General features: G+C 55.5%; 1 protein-coding gene across 4 annotated transcripts in view; it reads right to left on the reverse strand.

Annotated features, from left to right (window-relative positions):
• ARHGEF17 (Rho guanine nucleotide exchange factor 17) overlaps positions 1 to 15,309 on the reverse strand; it is a 55,902-nt gene that overhangs the window by 36,044 nt on the left and 4,549 nt on the right. The window lies entirely within an intron of this gene.

The raw sequence follows: 15,309 nt of genomic DNA on the forward strand, positions 1-15,309 counted from the left end.
GGCTTACCTCCCGCCGGTGGCAGAGCCCCGTGGACAGCAGCAAAATGAGAATCACATCTCCCTCTATCCCAGTGACTCTACTCCCCCATGCAAAATGACCTATGAACAAGCTCATTCATGGCAGCATCGTTTGTAATAATCAAAGCCTGAAGAAACCTAAACATCCTTCACATGTGGTTCCATATAGTTTGGTGATCTGTACAGTGGAACACCACGCAGTACAAAAAGCAACGTGGATGCTCTCGAAGTGCTGACAGGGCAAGATCTGCAAGTGACACCAAGTGTAAAGAGAAAGGGGCAGAGCGGTGGCTGCTGTCTGTGTGGAAAGTGGAGGACAGACAATGAGTCTGCTGGAATTTGCAGGTAGAAGGACTCACAAGAAACTGCTAACTGGGTGGCCTGGGGTCAGGCAGGGTAGGTGATAAGGAGCTGGGTGGGAAGGCGATTTTTTATTCTTTTTGATTTTTCTTAACCAGTTGAATATATTATCTATTCAAAATATTAAATATATAGATTAAATTTTTTAAAAAATCCATCTTGCAATCTGGCTACTACTGCCCACTCCAGCCTCATGTCTCAGCTCTCAACAGCCTTTGCATCCTTCATCTTCCTTCTCCCTCCACCCTCTGGGCTCTCCTAACCTCAGGGCACCTCTGCCCCAGCCCTGATCACCCCTGGTGACACAGGCCTGTTGTCCCTGTCTCTGTCTGCCTCCTCATAGACTGGGCAGTGGCCTGTGTTCCCAGCCTACATACAGGACGAAGTCCTAAGTTGGCTCCCAGGGAATGAAAACTGCACGGAAGGATGGGGGTGCCACTCTGGGGCCCTGAGTTTAGAGCTTTCTCCCTTCCGTTGCCTCATTGGTCTCCTCTTGGACAGTTCCAGTCTCACATGGGGTGTGTTCCTCCAGGAAGCCCTGGCACTCCAGCCCTTTCTGCAGAAAACTGTCGAATTCCTCCTTCAAGCCAAAGGCCCCCACCTCCACTTTAGGCTGAGCAACCTCAGGGCTGGGCTTTGACTCAGCTAGAGCTTGGAAATGAGTCCCCAGCTTAGATGAAGGCCCTGAGGTCAGAAATCACTGGGTGAACCTGGCACTCCTGTCCCTCTCTGGGCCCCCATCTGTATGGCGAGGAACACAGACCAGCTGATCCACAGTCGGTCATGGGCAGCTTTACAGCAGGGTGGGGATTCCTGCTGGTGAAAATCCAGCAGCTCCCCAGTACGCAGAGTGCGTCCCTCCTCCATGCAGCTCGGCTCCTTTCCTAAGGACAGTGCCTGGGGGATTCCCAGCCTTCCTCAGGGAACCCAGCTCATCCCCTACCAAAGATGACTCTCTAGGCTACCCTCAGGGACCCATCTACTTTTCTCCATCCCTGGGGCCCTTCCTCAGCCAGGCCTAGTCACCACCCTCCCTCCCCTTCCAACTTGCTTTATGGCTTCCCACTGATCCCCAGTGGCCTGTGGTCCAGCCTAGCCATCACAGACATATCACACTAAATTCTCACAACCACCCTATAATGGGTGCTGTCATCATCATCCCCATTTTACAGGTGCATAAACTGAGCCACAGAGGGATTAAGTACTCACTCAAGGTCACACAGCTAATAGGAAGAGCAGGGTCTGAACCAAAGCCATCTGGCTCCCGTCTGTTCTAACCATTATACCAACCCAGCTGGATGCAGGATCAAGTCCAAGTACTTGGGGTAACCCCCAACACCTTTAGTGACCTGGCCCTTGTGGACCCAGCCGCATCAGATTTCCCCACCTGTGTCACGCCCTAGCTGCAGCTTGTTCTGGCCGCAGCAGTTCCTCCAACCTATCACACTCTCTTATACCTCTAGGTCTTTGCACATCTTGGTCTCTCTGCCAGGTGAGAGACCTTTCTATTTTTATGTCTGGCAATTTCCTACTTATGCTATGTTTTTGGTGGCCAAAGAAGCAGGAGCCTAGGTGATATGGTGGGCCAGGAAGGCTGGTGCCTAAGGTGGGCAAAGCCCAGGTCCTGAAGAGCTTTGGACCTCCCAGCCCCAGAGCTCAGGCTTTCTCCTGCACACACTTGCTCACACTCTTCCTTTTACTCACTCTAAACTCTGGGGAACTCTTTCCTGATTCTAACCTAAATCACCTCACCCTAGAGGAGTCAGGAGGACTTCTGGGCCCCTAGAGAAGGTGCCACTGCCTGTCCCCAGTCAGTGTAGCTGAGCCGGACCAAGACAGTGTTCACATTCTGGGAGCATGGCTGGTAGCCAGCTCCGACCTCCCTCAAAGGGCCTGTACCTCTCCAGGGGGCAGCAGTGGGCAGGTGGAATCTTGCCACCACTCCAGCAGGTTGTCCTCCAGATTAGGTGGGGCCCCGGGTGGGGGCATCGCCTGCTCACAGGAGCCCTGGGGCTGGGTGGAGAGCTCCATCAGCCTGGCTCCCTCTGAGACACGGCCCCCAGCAGAGTTTATCCCAGCCCAGGAAACCTGGATGGCTGAACTTCTGAGCCTGCAGAGATGCTAAAGGGAGAGGCCTGTCTTGCTCTCAGCCCCTCGTCAGCCTTCCCTCTGCCTAAAACAGGGGTTTTCTGACTGAGTCCTGCAGGCTCCACGGAAGTACATGGGGTAAGACGTGATCCAGGGGGCAAACATGCCCCCACCTTCACTTAAGTCAATGAAGTTGGCCTATTTTATAGTTCTGGGTCAAGATTCCTCTAGAAGAAAGGGTTCCGCTATTTTTAAATGCTTGGAAATTCCTGCCCTGGGATCAAGTCCAGATTTTCAGGCCTGGCCTTCAAGACTCTCCAGGGCCCACCTGACCTCCCCAGACCAGGGAGCTTTTGTGGCACCCCAGACACGAAGGGCCCTGGCCATTCCTGCCTGTCAAGGCCCCACTGGTCCTTCAAGACTCCAGCCGCTGCCCCAAGTTAGCCTACCCTGCCCTCATTCTTCCTGGCCCCCAGTTCTCTGATGGTGTCCCTGGGGCAGGAACCCCTTCTCCTCCATCCTGTAGCCCCCATGCTAACCCTGCACAGACAGGCACTAGTGGCCCACAATGGAACTGAATTTTAAAGGTTTCCCTGGGTTCCCCAGGCCCAGAGTGTATTCCAGAGTTAATTAACCACAGCTACTTAGAAAAGTTAGGAGCAGTCAGTCCAATGACAGTGAGCACCCTGTTCTCAGTCAAGTGGCTGGGCTCTCCCCATGAGAGTGAGGTCTGCTCCCAGGCAGGAAGTGGGCCGAGCCCTCTCCCCACTCACTTGGTTCTAGTATCTGCTACTCAGCCCAGCCCCATGCCGAACACTCAGGGGGTTTCATGCAGGGACAAATTGCTCTGTTCACACTTCTCCAGATGGATAATGCCTAATTACAGTACTTGGTAAGTTGACATCTGGTTGCCTTGATCTATTCCAACTTTGCTGTCATCAAAGCTTGCTCCAAGGAAGGTCTGAGGGGTTCTCAGCCTGGGTCCTCAGTCCTGATATCTGCATAGATGTCTTTGTGGGTATAGAAATCTGCTAGGGATTGAAAAGGAGTGTGTGTGTGTGTGTGTGTGTGTGTGTATTTGTGTGTGCACACATGTGTATACATGCCTATGTGTTGTGCACCTCTGGCTTTGCCCATGTTCGGATGAGTGGGGGTCTGCTGCCAATGTACCCCACCGTATGGGATTGTTGGTTTCCATGTCTCCCCTCCAGCCTGCGGGCTCTGCCAGGACTGCTCTCTCCATCTTTAGCCTGAGCACAGGGGCCAACCCTGGGCCTTTCTTCCCTATCACCCACAGCCCGGGCCTGGCCACATGGAGGGTGGCCTGGTGACTGAGGGGAGGGGGCCACAGTGCTGTCTGAGGCCCAAGAGTTAAACTTGTGGGACAGAGCTCAGGGCTAGGGGCCCAGAAGGAGACAGGGCAGGAGGCCGGGGGTGGGGGAGTCAGCTCAGGCTGGCTGTGGGTCTGGGCCTGGGCTCTTTGTCCAAATATGGAAGGTTTTTTTGTCTCCATTTGAGTCACGCCGGCCATGGCCCAAGAGATCTGCTTTCCAGATACTGCAGACGGGACTGCGCCACGCTGCCTGGCCTGCCCGCCCCCCTTCCCCTGCCCATGGCCCATCTCAGCACCTTCCCAAACTCCTGGGCTGAGCTCTTTCCGCCAACAGAAGGCCTAGCACTCACCTCGGCTCTTACCTAGCACTCACCAAGAAAAGGGTCCCTGGGCCCATGAGGGGAGGAAACACTCATTCCTCTGCCTGCCCCTTACCTCCTCTCACCCTCCAAGGGCCTCTCAAATGCAACCAAATCATTCAACTAATATTAACTGAGCAACTACTGTGTGCTAGTTCCTGGGGCTAGGACCATGGACTGTGAATCCAATGAGGTCATGATGTCCAAAGCTGAATTCACCCTCTCCTGCTGTGCCCACCTTGGTGATGGCACTGCCCCCCACCCAAGCGGTCCTGAAAGGCAGGAGCCCAAGCAAGCCCATGGGTTCTGGAGCCAGCCTGTCAGGGCCCGAACAGCCTGAACTCCAACCTGCCACTTAACTAGCCTTCCTCACCTGGGAGAGCTGCCTCACAGGATGTGCCTCGGGGTCCCCATCTATAAAACAGGGAAGACAGTACCTCCCCACAGGGTTGCTGTGAAGGACTGAGTGAGTCAACACATGTAAAGTGCTCGGACCAGAGCCTGGCCCACAGGAAGAGCTTTACAAGCTTTGCTACCACTACTTGTGACTCTCTGCCCCTTGACCTGTGCCATATCCGGTCAGGTACAACGGACCAGACCTCTGAAGACTTTATCAGCTTCTTCCCTGATGTCTCTGCATTAGGCAAGATTCACTCCCGCAGCCTTGGAGTGAGGCCAGCCTGGGTTCAAATACCACCTCTCTCTTTCTGGGGTCTGTGTTCTGAGCTAGGCACCTCACCCTCTCTGGGCCTCAGTGTCTGCTTCCTTCCTCCACCCCCGATCAGTACTGACACGGGACAGTAATCTTTGCTCATCCTGCCTGGTGCCCAAGGCAGAGCCAACATAGGGCTGGGCAGGGGTGGTGAGGGGAGCTTGGAGTAGCCTGGGACCTCCCCCAGGGCAGGGCTCGGCTGTCTTCCTGCCTCCCCCATGTTATTCATTCAATAAATGTGTACTGAGGCTCCACCATGTGCCAGGGACAGGAGGGCTTGGCATGGGTGGGGCCACCTGAGCAGAACTAAGTATGGGGTCAAAGGGAGAACTGGGGCTCCCACCCATATCTGCCTACCCCAGTGTCTTTGAGGTCTGTTCCCCACTAAGCAGAGAGGAGCTGCTATGGCCGTGTGTCCTGGGGCGGGGGCAGTTCCTCACACCTGGGCTGGGAAGCTGATGGGGACACAGCCCTACACAGGGGCCTCTTCCAACAGCTAATTCCTGGCCAGGGGCCTCTGTCTGGCTCTGCGGAGGGAGGCAGGGAGATATATATAGAGGGTCAGAAGAGACAAGAAACAAAAGGAGCAAGGCCCAGGAAGGAGAGCAGGGTGAAGGACAGAGGAGGAGAGGAGGGAAGGAGGCAAGGAGACCCCAAAGAGAGAGAGGCCTGGTGTGAGTGAGCAGAAGAACCAGGCCTCTCCTGCCGAGGCCCTGGGCCCAGGTGATGAGGTGGGGCGTGCAGGATGAGCACCCTGCCTGGCCCTCCTCCTCCTCCTCGTCCTCCTCCAGTCTTGGGGCCAGGCCCAGGACTATATTTAGCTGGGGCTGAATTTAGCCGTTTCCTCTGAAATTCCTCACCCGCCCCAGGCAACGCCCCCGCTGGCCTTGGGGAGAAGCCTGGAAGCGGCTGGTCCAGGCAGGGTGGGGGGTGCAGGAGCAGCAAGGAGCTAGCAGGGTACTTGGGCGTCTGGTGGGGAAACAGGCTCAGCTCAGGCCCCAATCTGAGTTACTCCTGTCGCGACAGCCCCTGCCCTGCTCTTCTCTAGGAAGCCCTCTGGTGCTGCAGGGCCAGCAGAACAGCGCTGGTCTCGGGGGTCTGTGGTACAAATACGACAAGGGTTCTTTGTCTCTGACTGTAGGACCCCCATGAGCACTGCTAGCAAGACCACCTACCTGTCTACCTACCAGTCTCTGGACCTCCAGTGAGCGCCTGCATATTCCAGAGCTCCACTGGGCTCTGCCACATCTGGGACTCCTGCTTCGCAGATGGGGAAACTGAGGCAGAGTGACTTGTCTTGGGTCAGCGCTAGCAAGGCAGCACAGGCCTGCTCCCTACACCACGCTTCTCCCGGAAGGGCCAGATTGGAGGTGTGGCTGGAGCTCTGCTGCTCCCCAGTGGCCCCCTTGGTGGCACTCCCACCGGAGCGGCCGGCTGGAGTCAGACAGGAGGCACACTGGGCATGGGCAGCGACCTGAGCTGGCGCAGAGCCCCTCACCCTCGCAGAATGCAGAGGAAAGTTCTACTCGGAAGCAGGGGGATGACTCAGATCCTGCATCTGGTCCCACTGCCCATTTTCTAACTCAAATAGGGGAGGTGGGTCCTGCTCTCCCACCCCTGTTTCTGATAGGACCCTTGCACCTAAATTTAAATCCTCAGATTGTACCTCCCAATCATCTCCCCAGTCTGTCCTCCTCTCGCCACCTCCACATCCTCTGCTCCCCTAAGCTCAGGATTGTCCCCTCCCCATGGTCTAGTCCAGCCATCACCTCACAAGCAGAGGCTGCGCTGTAACACGCAAAACTGGCAGCCCCCTTCCCCATCCTTGCCTCCTCCACGGCTCCCCATGCCAAGGCCATTGAACTCGGCACTCAAGGCCTTCAGTCTGGCTCCTCCCTATGTGCTCTGGTGGAACTGAGACCTCCCTGCTCCCTTGGCCTCAGACACATACAGGGCTTTGCTTCCCTGCCCTGGCTCAGACCAATTCCCCAAATGACAGGTGAATCATGCACCCTCCCCTCTCAAGACTTGTCAGGGGACCCTTGTACCCAACAGTTCCAGTGTGGGGCTGGGGCAATGGTCAAGTGCATGGGGAAGAGTTCTGGGTCTGATCTGCTACTTTGTGGTATTGGGTAAGATCACTCCCCTTACTAGGTATCAGTTTCCTAATCTGAATAATGCAGGGGTGAGGGAAGGTTCAAAGACATGGCTGGTTTCTAAGGGTCTCTACAAGTGGACCATCCTGGCATTCAAGGCCCTGGCCCTCTTCTTTTTCCTCCTCCTGCCCTGCTGGCCTGCCAAGAAGCTGGACATCTCCCCACCAGGCCCCTTCCCAGGGAGACAGGGAGAGGCAGGGAGATGGTGAGAAACCAGGAGTGAGACTTCAGTGATACGGGTAGCCAAGAAAGATGGCGCCAGCAGGACTTTTATTGGGGGGAGGGGTCCCTTCCCATCCTTCCACCCCTTCCCTTCCACATCTGCTTCTTAACCTCCAGTGCCCTGTCCTGGGAAAGGACTGAATGTTTGTCCAGGCAATGGGGGAGTGGGGTCTCAGCAGTCCCAGGAGGCCTGGCTGTGGGGCTGGCTGGCGGCCAGGAACCTGGGCCTCCCTCCCTCCTGCTCCACAGTGCCGCGAGGGAGCAGGGCCTGCTCACCCCCTGGGAACCAATAAACAGGAAACAGACACCAACCTTGCGTTTGCTCCCTCGGCCTGGTTCCCGCTCCCCGTCACAGTGCCCCCACTGCCCTCCAGCTGGCCCACGACTTGCCTCGCCCTGCCTCGCCCCTCCCCGACCCCACAATCTCAGGACCAAAGGCCACCAGAACCAAGAAGTAACAATCTCAAAATAATGAACAAAATCACGAGGGCTGGACTCTTGGAAAAGAACTCAGAATCCTTCATCCTGAAACCACACACTGAGTGGCCACGTTTCTGAGAGCTGTCTAGACCCAGGGTCCTGGGCCGAGGGCTCCACAAACATTATCTCGTTGGCTCTCATAACTCCTCAGTGTCCCCGCTTTGCAAAGCAGGAAACTAAGGCTCAGAGTTGAGGCCTGATGACCCAGTGAGGGAGTCAGTGTCAGAGTCGAGATTTTAACCCTTATCAGTCTGACCCCAAAGCCCACCAGGCACACAGAGCCTCAGGCTCCTGCCGTGGAGGGGCTCCAAGCCCAGGATGGAAAGCAGGGAGACCAAGTTTCATCTCATAGGCTGGTTCTAGTGGGTCTGGGGCTTTGACCCACAAAGGGCTTTGGCTCTACCCTGCCTGCTCCCATGGGCTATGCTATCCCAGACATGTCCTGGGCTGGGGCTGGTGGTAACAAAAGTAGAGGGAGAGCTAGAGAGAGGAGAAAGGACAGCGGGCACTCAGCTCACCCTCCCACATGGTTCCTCTCCTTCCTCCCCACCTCCAAGGGCCCAGGCTGCTGAGCCACTGACTCTGCCTAGGTGCAGCCAGGACGCTGACTAGCCTAGAGCTCTCTTTGTCTTCCGCTTCATGGCTGGAGAGAGGTGCAGAACAGCTGAGAACCTTAGAGTCATAAAATCTTAGCATCTCAGGCATGAGGAGAGGAACTAACATTTCTTGAGCACTTATTATGTGCTCAAGACACATAATTTCATTTCATTTAATCTCAACAGTAATGCTTTGTGGAGCAAGGGGATACTGCCCCCATTTTGCAGATTCAGGGGAGTAGGTCAGTATTTGCCCAGGTCCTGAAGCCAGCTTGGGGGAGAAAGGAATGCTGGACAGCGCCCTTTACCCTCTGCATGCCAACTCCCTGGAAGCCCCTCAGCCTCTCAGGTCAGACAGCACCAGCGTCCCCAGTCCCCAGCATGGAGCCCCCAGCACATGAGGATAGGGAGCTCCTTTCCATCGGCCCCTGTGGTTCCAGCTCTGCCCTCAGCTGGGACAGCCTGGCAGGACGTGACTCCAGCCCATTCCCTAGGCCCCTGCCTTCTCTCCTTGCCCTGGCTCTAAACTCTTCTACCAACTGCACTTTTTGAGAGCTGCTTTATCCCACTTTCTAGTCAGCAAAACTAGGGCCAGCCACCCCTTGAAGCCAGGCCTGTCCCCAGCCTCCCTCCAGACCTCACCTACCTCAGGGGACTAGAACCCTTGTTGAAAATTCCTGGCAAGCAGGGATGGTATGCAAACTTTCCCTGCGTGTCCCCACTGTCCATCATGGGGCTCAACAATTGACTGCTAAACGAATGAATGAATGAATGAATGTGTGAATAACAAATGAACAGGGGAAGAAATGAAGGCAGGATAAATGCAGTGGGCTTGAGTTCCTAGGCTGTGCCCCAGTACCAGCATCTACCGGGGGCTCCGAATCTCAGGAGTCAACAGCCTGGTCCCGCACCTATCAGTGTGGCAGGCAGAATAATAGGCCCCCAAAGATGTCCATGTCCTAATCCTCAGAACGTGTGAATATGTTATCTTACATGGCCAAGGGATTATAGATGTAAGGAAGGATTCTGAGATGGGAAGAGTATTGGATTATCCAGGTGGGCCCAATGTAATCACAAAGGCCCTTAAAGAGGGAGGAAGGGGTGCACAGTGAGAGCTGAAGATGCTATGCTGCTGGCTTTGAAGACGGAGGAAGGGGCCACAAACCAAGGAGTGCTGGCAGTACACCACAAGCTAGAAAAGGCAGGGAAACCGATTTTCCTCTAAACCTCCAGAAAGAAGGCAGGCCTGTTAGCACCCAGTGAAACCCATTTCACACCTCTGACCTCCAGAACTGTAAAATAAGAAATGTGTTCTTTTAAGCCACTAAATGTGTAGTAATATGCTATAGCAGCAATAGGAAACAAATACACCACTCATCAGTCAGCCTATACCTCTGGAATCAGCTCTTGTCCTTCCCACCCAAATTGACCTCTGCACTCCCCTCTCACTTTCTCCCTGCCCAGGCAGGGTCTTAGAGCCAGGTGATTTCCGCAAGCCCCACCAGAAACAAACCAGAGGAAATTTTAATGTCCCATCCGCAGCAGTATCACTTCTAGACAGGCCCCAGAGTGAGCACCACAGCCTGCCACAAATGTGGGAAAAGACCTTGTCTGCAGGTGGCGGACAGGGGAGCCCGGAGCAGGAGCTGGTGGTAGGGGAAAGAGCCCTGGGGGCAGACCTGGCTAGGCTCACGCCACTCTGAGCCTGTCTCAGCTGCCTGCCAGCTCTTCAGTCTACAAGTGAGATCCTACTCAGGACTGTTGCCTGTCCCAGCAGCCCTGGGAGGAGGTTTTATCCTGGTGTCTGAGCGTATGGGGGAATCTGTGGCTCTATGCGCTATCCCAGGCCATCTCCAATGAACCCCACAGCTACTGGAGGCCGGGGTCCTGGAAGCACCTCTGTGGGCTCAAATACCCTGGTTGGGACCCCAGGCCCCTGAATGTCACAAGCTGGAGCTTACTCATTGCTCAGAGCCCAGCAGCAGGACAGTTTTCCTCTGCTTCTGTCCACCCCTGGAATGCTCCAGAAGCCCTGGGGGCTGAGAAGTGGGAGGACAGGGAGGATCAACTCCCATGGGTGGGGCATCAGGTCCAATAGGCTTCTGCTTCCCAGGGGACCTAGGGCCCCCATTTCAGGGCCTGCCAACAAGGCGCCAGGCTGCCTGGGCACATTTCCCAAAGAGTGCGCCAGGGTTTCGAGCCTTTCTGGGAAACATGGGCTCCCCCTTCCCCCTCCCTGCCACCGCCATCCCTGCCAACTCTGCTCAGTGGGACTTCTGTGGGGCCAATGTATGGCCTGGAAGTCAGGACACCTGGGGCCAAATCCCATGCTTGAGCCATGGGGCCTCAGGCAAACCTCTGCTGGCTCTGGGCCGGCTTCTTTATTCTAATACTGGAGCCGTGGCAATGCCTACCGACCTAGCTGGATGGGAAGGACAGGGGCTGCCTTGCAGGGTGGGAGGATGAGCTCCCTGTCCCAGGAGACATGCAAGCTAGAGCTGGATGGGTGCACGGTGGCTGCAATAGGATGGGGCACTGTCCCCTTCCTCACTGGGGCCCAGTGGGATATGGCTGTCAACTGCCTCACAGGGGCCCTGTAGCAGCGGCACTCTCCTAGCCTTTGAGCCAAGCCAATGTCTGTCTGCTGGGGGTGGTCAGTACAGCCCACAGCACCGTCCGCTTTGGGGGCTTTGTCAATTTCCCTCTTCCCACCCTAAGTGACCCCTCACACATCACCCAGCAACACAAGTGGTCGTAGCTCTGCATTCACATGGATGCTGTGGTGAGGCCTTGGCCTTAAAGCCCTTTGGGTTGCTGCAGAAACCCACCACCCCACCACCTCTGCCCTGGCCCAGGCCACCATTGTCTCTTGCCCCGATTATTCTAGTGGCCTCCTGGCTAGCCTCACTGTTTCCATCCAGATCCCCAGAAATCTACTCCCATGGAGCAGCCAAAGCAGACCTGAGAATACCTACTCAGAACCTTCCGACAGTGCCTACCCCATCTCACTACGAGTAAACGCTGATGTCCTCCTATTGGCCCACAAGGTCTTCCTTGCCTTAACTCACCTCTGTGCTCCCTCACTTCTCTGAGCTCTGATCTCCTGCTTCTCTGTTCCATCCCTACAGTCCTCTTGACTGTTTCTCAGACACCTCAGGGCCTTTGCATTTGCTGCACCTCTCTGCCCAGAATGCTCTTCCCCTCAGACAGCCACTGGATTTGCTCCCTCACTTTCTTCAGGCCTCTGCTCAAACATCATCTCCTCTGACAGGCCTTCCAGCCCTTTCTATCTAAAATAGTCCCCCCACCCTGTCATTCTCTTTTCCCTTTTCCTGCTTCATTTTTCTCCCCAGCCCCTACTGCTCTCTGACACGTGAAGTCTCCATTTACAGACAGGTCTCCTCACTAGTCTGGAAGCTCCAGCAGGGCAGGCCTCTGTTTTGTTTGCTGCTGTATCCCAGGCCTAGAAGAGTGCCTGACACATCTAGGTGGTCAGTACGTTATCTGTTAAATGGATGAATGCATTACCCTTCAAGGGCCACCCAAGTCCCTGAAACGAATACAACTTGCCAGGTTCTTTCCCACCTCCTAGCCTCTGCTCATGCTGTGTCCTCCTCCTGGAACCCCTCCCTTTCTTCTGGTGTTCAAGGCCAAGCTCAGGCAGAGTCTCTTCCAGGAAGGCCCCTGCCAGCCCCCAGGCTAGTCCCTCAACATCCTAAGCCCCTTCTAGTCTGATTCTGGATCCTAAACTCTCTGAGTATCTTGGCTCCCAGGCAGCCTGGGGGTGCCTCCACCCCATGCAGGGCAGCATATGTAGCCTGAGAGATCACAGATGGGAGGGAGAGAGGGAAGCAGGAGGGGCAAGTCCCTCCATGGGGAGAGGGGGCTGGGGACAGGATTAGCAGCAGCCTCCCCGCCTCCCAAACCCAGCTGGTCCGGGAAACATGGGGCTGGAAAATGTCAGACTCAACTCTAGTCCAATCCCCAACTCTTCCTCTCTGGGGTGGATTCATTCCTGGATGGCATCTCCCCAACAGCCTAGGGCCCTTAGGAAGGAGTTCGGGGGGATAAACAGAGAAACAGGACAGCCCTCTGCCTGTCCTCCCCCATCCCATCCTCCTCCTGCTGGGTGACAAGACATTTAATTATAGATATTTGGTACTGCTCAGAATTCCAAGTGTCCTAATCGCCTCCTCCCTTCCCCCCAGAACCAGTTTCCATGGAAAAATCACAGTAAAGAGCCAAGGAGAGGAAGGACAGAACCCCCACCCCTGCGGGTTCCCTGCCAAGGGGAGACAGAGAGAAGGGTGATTGGAAGAGGTGCCGGCTTTCATCAGCAAGGCAGGGAGCTGGCCAGGCGCGGGGTGGGGGGCTGTCTGCTGGGGGTGGAGAGCGATGAGGCCAGGGTTCTGGTGCTTGGACCTGGCTCTGCACCAGCCTTGCTGTGTGACCTCAGACCCAGCATTCTTCCTCTCTGCGTCTCAAAGTTTTTCTTACCTCAACCCCAGGCTCTGGTGAATCAAATAACCACTATGAAATTATTCAAGATGTTGGGAATATGCAGGTGACACCCCTAAACATCCCCCGACTTGTCCTCCCTACTCAGATGGCAGGCCAATCCCACTGTAAAACAGGGATCCCTCAGGCCCCTCACCTCTAAGACCCAGATGTGCTAGGAGTCAGAGTGAATCGAGCAGTCTGCGAGTCTAAGCCCGCACTGTGAAACAGACCCAGAGCGTTCACATTCCAAGAATGAAACAGTGTCTGGCATATAGTAAGCATTAATAAATATTAGCCATTGTTACTGCTATTCCAACAGGCTAAAGTTCTGTGAGTTCATCCATCCATGATTCTGAGAGACAAGTCACTTCCTGTATCTGGGCTACAGTTGTTGCATGTGTCAAATGGGTATCAGGTACCTGCGGGCAGAAGGTTGGACTACAAGACGCTGCACTTGAAGGCCAGAATGCAGAAACCCTGGTACAAAGCGTTGCTGATCAACCAGGCTATTGGGGGCCTAAGTGGAAGTAATGAGGGGCGTGGGAGGCCCAGACAGCTCTGCCTCTTCACCTCCAAGCACACAAGCAAGCAAGTGTTCATGGAACAAATGACCCCTGAGCTGTCCCTTAGTCCCTGCACTCCTAGGCTCTTACAGCTACTGCAGACAACTGCCCTTCTCCCCCTCTAGCCACACCCCTGACTCCTCCCATTTCCCTTGACCATCCTGCAGGCTAAGTCCTTCCCACAGAGCCTCAAAGACCAGGCAGTCTAAACTCCCACTGTACAGATGAGAAAACTGAGGGCCAAAGAGGACTCTGTCCAGGTGTCAGAGAAAGTTCAGAGACTGAGCCAGGCCTGGCATTCAGGCTTCCTGCCTCCCAACAGTGGGGCAACACCACCCAGAGCGTGAATGTGGGTTCTGGGCTGAGAAAGACCGGAGTGTGAGTGACCCCCCACAGCCCGGGGTTGGGCCAGGGGTCCCCTCAGCCCCCAGGGCCTCTCCTGTCAGCCCCTGCCTGGGTTCATACTTGTTTCTGCCCTATAAGCAAAGAGTGATAGCTCCCCCCATAGCCCACATCACGCCATCCCCACCCACAGCCCAGGGAGCGTGACTGGAGCCCCAGGCCTGAAACAAGGCAACATTGTCTCCTCAACAGAGGCCAGCAGGAGGGGGTGGACAGCTGCTCCCCATCTTCCTGGAGCCAGAAGGAAGGGGACAGCAGGAGGGATTCAGGGTAGCAGATGGGAGAACTTCCAGGCTTTATGGGGGTGGGAAATTAAGAGATGGCGAATCTTATCTGAGCCAGTTGAAGCTTATTAGGTTACACCGAGGCCCCCACGCACGCAGCCCTGTGCTCACAAACCAGCAGAGAGGCAGGGAGGAGGGGCCAGGCCTGGTCACTGACAAGCAGCTGGAGCAGTAGGGGCTATTTTTCCTCTCTCCTGCTCCCGGGAGGAAATGGTCATACCAACCACTCACTGTGCAAGAGCCTGCCAAGCAAAGACCATTGTCCCCATTTTACAGAAGGGGAAAGTGAGGCATAGAGCAGGGATGTGACAGCTCCTAGGCCACACAGGGATCTGCAGCCAAGGCTCAAACCCTGCTCTTCTAATTATAGACTCACCAGCTCTCTCCCCTGAGGGGTAAGAGGGGACATCAAGCTGGGCCTGGAAAAGTGGCAGGACTGGAGTGGGCAAAGACTTAGGGACCAGAGAAAGCCTCTGATCAAGGCAGGGAGAAGCCTGTCCCACTTCAGAGCCCCTCTGGTGTGGGAGGAGAATGTGAAGGGAGGTGGGGCAGGAGCCAGTTCTGTAAAAACTCCCACCTCCTCTCTGGGTCTCAATGCCTCCTCTTAGGAGCACTCTCTCCCACCCCTAGTCTCTGAGTCCCATGGTTCATCCCTGCCCTGTCCCCCAGTTGAGCCTTCAAGGTTCCCAGACGAGGTAATTATATGGGAAAGGAAGCTAGGAAGGAGCTCCCTGGCAGGAGCTGCCCCTGCTCTCCCCATCTTCTCCCCCACCTTCCAAAGACAGAACTGGCGCTGGAGTTTAGGGGCACCTGAACTGCCCTAATAGGGTCTCAGAAGGAAGAACAGGTCCCAAATTCCCCCTCTCCCCACTCCCTGCCTGCTGACACTCTCTGCAGCCTCCATGAGAAACACCAGAGCCAGGACCAGGGGGAACTAGAGACAAGGAGAGAAAAACAAAGAGAAACGGAGTTCAGAGGGGCCATGAGAGCGCTGGGAACTGCAGTGACCAAATTAGTCCAGGGTTTAGGGTTTCCAGGCTTCTCACACATTCAGGGAACACAGTGGGAGTGCAGGCTGCAGTGGAAATAACCCCAGGCAGTCCCTGAGCTCGGCCCAGAACCCAAAGCCTAGAATCTACCTTCCAACCCAGATGCCAGGGCATATGCTGCCTACAACCTATCTGAAACCACAGCCCAAACTCCCGGGATAGCTGAAGCCAGAAGGCAGAAGTGGGG

The sequence above is a fragment of the Lemur catta genome, chromosome 7, assembly GCF_020740605.2.
Source record: "Lemur catta isolate mLemCat1 chromosome 7, mLemCat1.pri, whole genome shotgun sequence".
Classification (NCBI taxonomy): Eukaryota; Metazoa; Chordata; class Mammalia; order Primates; family Lemuridae; genus Lemur; species Lemur catta.